The sequence below is a fragment of the Taudactylus pleione genome, unplaced genomic scaffold (assembly GCF_031769625.1).
Source record: "Taudactylus pleione unplaced genomic scaffold, aTauple2 ptg000121l, whole genome shotgun sequence".
NCBI classification, from domain to species: Eukaryota; Metazoa; Chordata; class Amphibia; order Anura; family Myobatrachidae; genus Taudactylus; species Taudactylus pleione.
The window spans coordinates 17,789,538-17,800,165 of NW_028284523.1; positions in this window are offsets into that span (position 1 = coordinate 17,789,538).

Below are 10,628 nucleotides of genomic sequence, written 5' to 3' on the forward strand. Positions count from 1 at the left end.
CATGATCCAAAACATACCACCTCATCAGTGAAGCATGGTGGTGGTAGTGTCATGGCATGGGCCTGTATGGCTGCCAATGGAACAGGTTCCCTTGTATTTATTGATGATGTGACTGCTGACAAAAGCAGCAGAGTGAATTTTTAAGTGTTTCGGTCAATATTATATGCTCATAGAACTCATTGGACAGCGCTTCACAGTGCAGATGGACAATGACCCAAAGCATACTGCAAAAGCAACCATAGAGTTTTTTAAGGCTAAAAAAAGTGGAATGTTATGCAATGGCCACGTCAATCCCCTGACCTGAATCCGATTGAGCATGCATTTCACTTGATGAAGACAAAACTGAAGGGAAAATGCCCCAAGAACAAGCAGGAACTGAAGACATTTGCAGTAGAGGCCTGGCAGAGCATCACCAGGGATGAAACCCAGCGTCTGGTGATGTCTATGCGTTCCAGACTTCAGGCTGTAATTGCCTGCAAAGGATTTGCAACAAAGTATTAAAAAGTGAAAGTTAGATTTAGGATTGTTTAGTTTGTCCCATTACTTTTGGCACCTTAAAAAGTGGGAGGCACATATAGAAACCGTTGTAATTTCTACACCGTTCACCTGATTTGGATGTAATTACCCTCAAATTAAATCTGAAAGTCTGCAGTTAAAGCACATCTTGTTTGTTTCATTTCAAAGCCATTTTGGTGGTGAATAGAGGCCAAAATATGAAAGTTCTGTTAATGTCCCAATATTTATGCACCTGACTGTATATATATATATATATATATATATATATATATAATTATATATTGGGGCAGCAACCTCTAGCGAGCATAGCAGCTCCAGATGTATAGAGTCATAATAAGGTGCACTCACCAGACTTGAAGCATAGACAAAAAGTTATTTATTCACAGGAAAGCCATCACAAACATTGTCAATGTTTCAGTCCTCCCTGGGACTTTTGTCAAGATACCCAATTCTGTGAACAAAGAACTTTTTTCTACCCTTCAAGTCTGGTGAGTGCACCTTATTATGACACTCTATATACAGTATATATGTGCAAACTTGAGCCAGCACTCCACATAAACCAAATAGCAAATGCCCTGGCACTCTCTGAATTATGAAAAATACTTATTGTACAAGTAACAAATGCAGCGGCACTCACGGGTCTTGTACAGAAAGAATCACACCAACTAAGGTAACGTTCGTTCAACGTTTCAGTCACTCAGACTTTTATCAAGAACACATGTTCTTGGTAAAACTCCGAGTGACTGAAACACTGAACAAACATTCCCTTAGTTGGTGTGTTTCTTTGACTTGTGAGTGCCACTGCCTTTGTTACTTTAAATATATATATATATATATATATATATATATATATATATTTAAAAAGTCCGGCACTCTCAATATAAATGGATTCATAGTACTGGGGTGCCTTTTAAGAAAACTTGCAGAGAAAATTCCATAAACATCAATTGTATTTCTTAATGAAAAGAAAAAAAGCACTCTCCAGATTTTCAGCAACATTAATCAGCTTTTAATACCAATGTAATATGCCAGCCAACGTTTCGGTCCAACATGGACCTTTGTCAAGGCATTGAATTTCTAGACATCATAGTAACTGCAAGGGAGTACATATAAACAACGTCAGCATGCAAAGTCTAACAGGCCCTTCAATCATACATGTGTATAAATGCCATAATCTCTGTGTTTATAAATGGATCATGAGAGCAGTGTTTAGCCATATAATGGAATAATGAAAATGATCTAGCACGAAGACTGTCCGTGCCGGCAGCTATAACCATAAAGTATATGTCTATTCGTAAATCACACACATATGCTAATCTTGGGTGAATCTTGATATGTATACATCATATACCTGCATAGTGTACAGTGACTGTGCATTATGCATATACCTGCACAATACACTGTGACTGACACTGTAGAAAAAACACACCAGAAAGTACATGAAACATGATAATATATATAATAAGTAATAAAAAATACAAAATATTGAAAAATAATGAAAAACTAGTGCACGCCACATATCCGATCATGCTGAAATAACCATAGGTGAGTGACAGCGTGGTGAGTCTATGTAAAAAATGTCTACAGGCAAGCCATAGCTGTGTCCTACCTGTGTGCTGGTCTGTCAAGGAATAAGCTGGTGCAAGCACTGTGTCAGACTCCAGGGTTTATATACCCCGCGACCGGAAGTGCGTCAGCGCTTCCGGAAAACCGGAAGCGTCCGTGTGCGATATAGTGCACTGTATTACACGTGCCTGTGTCCCCAATAGTGGTGTTTGCTAGGTTCTAAGGACTTGTATATGAACTTATATGTAGCTGCAGGAATACAAATCTAAAGCAGCATGGCACAACAGGAAGTGGGGCTAGTAGTGTAACAGGAAGTGGGGCAGAATGTCCAGTGCTGTCGGCCATCTTGAAGGAGGAATGGCCGAGATAACTGGCAACTATTAAGATCGTAGTAAGATAGAAACTGTGGATAAAACAATCATGCATATAAAGAGGACAATGATGTCAAAACAGCATACATGGTGATACATGAGAGTCCATATGTCATGGTATGCGATATCAGGCAATGCAGGCAATCATAGATCATACATAAATAGAATAGCTAATAAAAATGAAAAAAAATTAAAAATTAAAATACAAATAAAAATTAGAAAATAATACATAAACCAGCTATTAGGAACATATGAGTATGAGGAAGGACCTGGGACTATGGGGCCTGAGGGTACTCTATACATGACTACCAAAGCAAGTAACCAACAGGGGCAATTTTATATATTAAATATGAACTATGTTGAGCAATTATTGGGGAAACAAGTACTGAAAAATGGCAGTATAATGTCTCTTTAGAGGAAGACACTCAGTGGACAGTTCTCATTGAGACCACGTGGAGCTACGGTATCAAGCCTATGAATCCATCTGCTCTCGCATCTCTTGAGTAAGGCGAGTCTATCTCCCCCTCGTTCAGGGGGGGGTAACCAGTCAATTAATTTACATTTCAGAGTGGCCACTTGGTGTCCCCTCTGTAGAAAGTGTCGGGCAACAGGTTTGTCTGATTCTCCACTATTCAGGGCCGCCCTGATGGATGCTCTGTGATTCGCCATCCTTTCCCTGAAATTTCTGGAGGTAAGGCCGACATAGTATAGGCCACAAGGACACATAAGGATGTAAATGACATGGTCCATTTTGCAATGTAACCTCCATTTGATCTTTATTGGCTTGCCAGTATGAGGATGTGCAAAGGTGTTGCCCGGAATCATGGAGCTACAAGTCACACACCCCACGCATCGATAGCTACCTGGACGACTTTGCATGACCTTAATGATGGAGTCTGAGGACTCAGGATTTAATGTTGGTCTAAGCAGTAATTGTCTAAGGTTGGGTCCTCGTTTGTATGCCATCATTGGTGCTTTGGTGTTCTTAAATGGTAAGGTGGAATCAGATTGGACAATGGGCCAATGACGCCTGACAGATCTCTCGGTCAGTTTAGACCTGTTGGTATAGTGACTGACATAAATGAGTCCTTCCTCATACTCATATGTTCCCAATAGCTGGTTTATGTATTATTTTCTAATTTTTATTTGTATTTGAATTTTTAATTTTTTTTTCATTTTTATTAGCTATTCTATTTATGTATGATCTATGATTGCCTGCATTGCCTGATATCGCATACCATGACATATGGACTCTCATGTATCACCATGTATGCTGTTTTGACATCATTGTCCTCTTTATATGCATGATTGTTTTATCCACAGTTTCTATCTTACTACGATCTTAATAGTTGCCAGTTATCTCGGCCATTCCTCCTTCAAGATGGCCGACAGCACTGGACATTCTGCCCCACTTCCTGTTACACTACTAGCCCCACTTCCTGTTGTGCCATGCTGCTTTAGATTTGTATTCCTGCAGCTACATATAAGTTCATATACAAGTCCTTAGAACCTAGCAAACACCACTATTGGGGACACAGGCACGTGTAATACAGTGCACTATATCGCACACGCACGCTTCCGGTTTTCCGGCAGCGCTGACGCACTTCCAGTCGCGGGGTATATAAACCCTGGAGTCTGACACAGTGCTTGCACCAGCTTATTCCTTGACAGACCAGCACACAGGTAGGACACAGCTATGGCTTGCCTGTAGACATTTTTTACATAGACTCACCACGCTGTCACTCACCTATGGTTATTTCAGCATGATCGGATATGTGGCGTGCACTAGTTTTTCATTATTTTTCAATATTTTGTATTTTTTATTACTTATTATATATATTATCATGTTTCATGTACTTTCTGGTGTGTTTTTTCTACAGTGTCAGTCACAGTGTATTGTGCAGGTATATGCATAATGCACAGTCACTGTACACTATGCAGGTATATGATGTATACATATCAAGATTCACCCAAGATTAGCATATGTGTGTGATTTACGAATAGACATATACTTTATGGTTATAGCTGCCGGCACGGACAGTCTTCGTGCTAGATCATTTTCATTATTCCATTATATGGCTAAACACTGCTCTCATGATCCATTTATAAACACAGAGATTATGGCATTTATACACATGTATGATTGAAGGGCCTGTTAGACTTTGCATGCTGACGTTGTTTATATGTACTCCCTTGCAGTTACTATGATGTCTAGAAATTCAATGCCTTGACAAAGGTCCATGATGGACCGAAACGTTGGCTGGCAAATTACATTGGTATTAAAAGCTGATTAATGTTGCTGAAAATCTGGAGAGTGCTTTTTTTCTTTTCATTAAGAAATACAATTGATGTTTATGGAAATTTCTCTGCAAATTTTCTTAAAAGGCACCCCAGTACAATGAATCCATTTATATTGAGAGTGCCGGACTTTTTAAATACATATAGAGTATATGTGCTTAAATACTCATACCCTATTCCGGACACCCACCACCCAATCAACATGTTGTGTTCTTGAGTACGCACACAACCTAGCATTTAGGAGCTGAGGTTTACCCAATCTAACCACAGGTCACTTAAGAAAATGGTCACCGGAGGAGCAGCCTTACTAGATGAGGCACTACTCTCCCAAGCTGAACAGGGAGCTCTGTCATTTACTGATGAAGAAGCAGAACGCGTCCTCTTTGAAAAACTTGATTTCTCAACTTTACCGGCTGATACGCCTATTGACATTTTCCATCAACTACTAAGACTCAAGAAAAGGATAACTGATCTCACACTTCATGGCCAATTCCTATCGGAATATCATAGGAACAAACAAATCCCTAGAGGCTTCAGGATCGCTAACATGCCCACTATTGGTCGGAACAACCCTGTATTCTGTAGCAGGTGGTGCAGCATCCTAAATAAATGCTCTCTGGACCTTATTGTTCTTGTTGTCGAGGAGGTAGGACATGAACTCCACAAAGTCAACACTGATCTTGACCAATTCCCCGCAAGCAGTATCAATATACTCAAGGAGGATAAGGCCACTAATTGGCTGGATAAACTCAACATCCAAGTAGACAACTACAGACGAGAACTAATAGCCTTTAAACGGAAAAAACTATCTACTGTCTGTAATGACTATAAAAACCATACAGTGTACAGATGGCTACTTGGTGATAGCAACCAAATGACTAGGAACCAGAGACCTAGAAGACCATGCCCTGTGGGGCGCAGACAGGTATATCAATTTGAGACGGGTTCATCAGGTACAACATCAGATACCGACAATGTCGATACAAGACCCCCGGCAGGTTTTTTAGAACTAGGCCCAATGATGGAAGGAGACGCGACACAACCCGTAGACCCCATCCGAGGAAGGGGAGTCACGCATGGAAGGAGAAGAACAAGAGGCAAGAGACTTTTAATACTGTTTTCAACCTCTCGGATCATCAACTAACAACTCATAAACATAACCTATTGGCTAAGGGATTATCATTTGTTCCGACAAATAGACACGACAGATTCAACTGGTCCATAGACCATTATAAATTCGGACGAAGGCTAAGACTCAAGGAACACTTTGGAGACACCAGCCCACAACACCAACATAGTCCATTTAGAAGTCCATCCAAGTTCGACCCAATCTCTACTAACCCTAGCATAAGGACCTACCTACGTCTTATTAACCAAGAAACCAACACTAGAGACAATCCGCGATACTATAATAATCTGCCTCCTAATGAGAAGATAGCACTTAACAATCTACGTACCAATGAGAATCTGGTCATAAGACCGGCAGACAAAGGGGGAGCAGTTGTAGTACAAAACTGGAGAGACTACAACCAGGAAATCCTAAACAACTTACAGATGTGAACACGTACACCAAGATTAGTTATAACCCTATGAAAGAGGTCAAGAACAAAGTGGACACTGTGCTACAACAAGCACTCCTAACACGCCGAATTGATGAAGAGATTTTTACATATCTGACAGTTCAATATCCGATATGCCCTATAATATACACCATGCCAAAAATTCATAAGTCCCTTACCAAGCCTCCGGGCAGGCCAATTATCTCCGCCAGAGGATCCCTCCTCCAACCACTTGCCATCTACGTTGATTATCATCTTCAACCCCTTGTCAGTAAGATACCAAGTTATATCAAGGACACCGGTGCATTCATTAAAAAATTAAAAGGAGTCAGTATCGAGGGGGATACACTGATGGCCACTATGGATGTATCCTCTTTGTATACTATCATTCCACATCAGGAAGGATTATCAGCAATAGAGGAAGCCCTTACCTCAATCGAAATGGAACCAGAACAAATTAGACTCCTGATTGAACTTGCTGGATTGGTTCTTGAGAATAACCACTTTAAATATAAAGAATCATACTACTTTCAATGCTCCGGGACTGCAATGGGGTCGAATCTGGCACCGGCCTACGCGAACCTCTATATGGCTAAGTATGAGGAAACATATATCAAACCACTCTTTGGTGCACAGCTACTACTCTTTTTTAGGTTTATAGATGACATTTTCCTCCTTTGGAAAGGTACGGAAGAAACATTCATCGACATGATCGCACAACTTAATTCACTAGACCATCCTGTAAGGTTTACCTACAACATCCACAGTGAATTTATTAACTTCCTTGACATCACGATCTTCAGAGATGGCAACAAACTGGGAACCACTTTATACAGAAAGGATACTGATCGTAACCAGTTCTTGCAAGCTACAAGCCACCATCCCCCTGCACTAAAGGACAGTCTTCCCATTTCACAGTAACTCAGGGTCTTACGTAACAACTCGGACACAAGCAGACAAGAAATCCAATTAGTGGAAATGACCACACGGCTCAAGGAAAGGGGATACTCTCACTCATTGCTTCAGACCTGCTTGATAAAAGCAAGAGACAAATACCACAATCCTCTACCCAAACCGGCTGAGGAGGGCCGGGTCATTTATGTCAGTCACTATACCAACAGGTCTAAACTGACCGAGAGATCTGTCAGGCGTCATTGGCCCATTGTCCAATCTGATTCCACCTTACCATTTAAGAACACCAAAGCACCAATGATGGCATACAAACGAGGACCCAACCTTAGACAATTACTGCTTAGACCAACATTAAATCCTGAGTCCTCAGACTCCATCATTAAGGTCATGCAAAGTCGTCCAGGTAGCTATCGATGCGTGGGGTGTGTGACTTGTAGCTCCATGATTCCGGGCAACACCTTTGCACATCCTCATACTGGCAAGCCAATAAAGATCAAATGGAGGTTACATTGCAAAATGGACCATGTCATTTACATCCTTATGTGTCCTTGTGGCCTATACTACGTCGGCCTTACCTCCAGAAATTTCAGGGAAAGGATGGCGAATCACAGAGCATCCATCAGGGCGGCCCTGAATAGTGGAGAATCAGACAAACCTGTTGCCCGACACTTTCTACAGAGGGGACACCAAGTGGCCACTCTGAAATGTAAATTAATTGACTGGTTACCCCCCCCTGAATGAGGGGGAGATAGACTCGCCTTACTCAAGAGATGCGAGAGCAGATGGATTCATAGGCTTGATACCGTAGCTCCACGTGGTCTCAATGAGAACTGTCCACTGAGTGTCTTCCTCTAAAGAGACATTATACTGCCATTTTTCAGTACTTGTTTCCCCAATAATTGCTCAACATAGTTCATATTTAATATATAAAATTGCCCCTGTTGGTTACTTGCTTTGGTAGTCATGTATAGAGTACCCTCAGGCCCCATAGTCCCAAGTCCTTCCTCATACTCATATGTTCCCAAAAGCTGGTTTATGTATTATTTTCTAATTTTTATTTGTATTTTAATTTTTAATTTTTTTTCATTTTTATTAGCTATTCTATTTATGTATGATCTATGATTGCCTGCATTGCCTGATATCGCATACCATGACATATGGACTCTCATGTATCACCATGTATGCTGTTTTGACATCATTGTCCTCTTTATATGCATGATTGTTTTATCCACAGTTTCTATCTTACTACGATCTTAATAGTTGCCAGTTATCTCGGCCATTCCTCCTTCAAGATGGCCGACAGCACTGGACATTCTTCCCCACTTCCTGTTGTGCCATGCTGCTTTAGATTTGTATTCCTGCAGCTACATATAAGTTCATATACAAGTCCTTAGAACCTAGCAAACACCACTATTGGGGACACAGGCACGTGTAATACAGTGCACTATATCGCACACGCACGCTTCCGGTTTTCCGGCAGCGCTGACGCACTTCCGGTCGCGGGTATATAAACCCTGGAGTCTGACACAGTGCTTGCACCAGCTTATTCCTTGACAGACCAGCACACAGGTAGGACACAGCTATGGCTTGCCTGTAGACATTTTTTACATAGACTCACCACGCTGTCACTCACCTATGGTTATTTCAGCATGATCGGATATGTGGCGTGCACTAGTTTTTCATTATTTTTCAATATTTTGTATTTTTTATTACTTATTATATATATTATCATGTTTCATGTACTTTCTGGTGTGTTTTTTCTACAGTGTCAGTCACAGTGTATTGTGCAGGTATATGCATAATGCACAGTCACTGTACACTATGCAGGTATATGATGTATACATATCAAGATTCACCCAAGATTAGCATATGTGTGTGATTTACGAATAGACATATACTTTATGGTTATAGCTGCCGGCACGGACAGTCTTCATGCTAGATCATTTTCATTATTCCATTATATGGCTAAACACTGCTCTCATGATCCATTTATAAACACAGAGATTATGGCATTTATACACATGTATGATTGAAGGGCCTGTTAGACTTTGCATGCTGACGTTGTTTATATGTACTCCCTTGCAGTTACTATGATGTCTAGAAATTCAATGCCTTGACAAAGGTCCATGTTGGACCGAAACGTTGGCTGGCAAATTACATTGGTATTAAAAGCTGATTAATGTTGCTGAAAATCTGAAGAGTGCTTTTTTTCTTTTCATTAAGAGATACAATTGATTATATATATATATATATATATATATATATAGAGTCCATAATGTTGGCACTCTCTTCCATTGATCAGACAACCGTGGTGCCAGCAATAGTAAACTTAAGGCAGACATCCATTAGGCAGTGGCACTCGTCTGACTTCCAAGCATAAAGCAAATATAGACACACCAAGTGTTTCAATGTTTCGGGTTTATTTCAACCCTTTGTCAAGAATAACAAACATCTATTAGTCTTACCTTAAATACCCCAGAAACATAATGAGATGCCGGGATCACCTGGACTCCATCCACATGCACCCGCAGGACTTCCGGTGTTACTTCAGAATGTGTGTCCTCGGCGCCGTAAAGCACTCACAGGACTACCGGTGTACATACAAAAAGTGTGTCCCCTGAGTCGTAAAACACCCCCAGGACTACCGGTGTTAGTAGAAAAAGGTTGTCCCGGCACTGTTTATGTTGTCATGGCTACACCACGGCGTCTCATAATTAGAAATGCCCTACGTGTAAAAACATCAAATAGCACATTAATCCCTACAAGCATCAACATATAGCTACAAACTGTTACATCCAAATTTGAGTATGCTTAGTACAAAAGTTACAGCATTTATAAATATATATATATATATCAAAATCACAGTACACTATTGAAAAGGTACCTAAGTCATAATCATAAGCAAGGATCATGCCGATAACATCAAAGAGGGCTAATTCACTGTTATCATATTAAAGCTGTCTAGTAAATCCTAAACAATACCATATATTGCTCTGTCACCTCAACAGCATCAAGTAACGATATAGTTCCCTAAGTGTTATTATCAATTAGTGATGTATCACAAAATACCCACATGTCATATCAAAGTAGTCGAATGATGTCTAACAGCAGACATCTCACAAAAATACACCAAAAGATAGATGGTCATTAAGTCCTCTAGGTTTGACCGTATCTAACATAAATATCCACTTAGCCTCACTTTGTGGGAGCTTCTTGTGTCTATCTCCTCCCCGGGGACTCTCAGGTACATGATCTATTATAGTATGTCTAAGACTGGATAGACTATGTCTCTGTTCAGCAAAGTGTATTGCTATAGGTTGCACAGAAAGTTTACCATTTAATGCAGCCCTAATTGCGGATCTATGTAGAGCCATGCGCTCCCTACAGGTGCGTATGGTGTTACCTA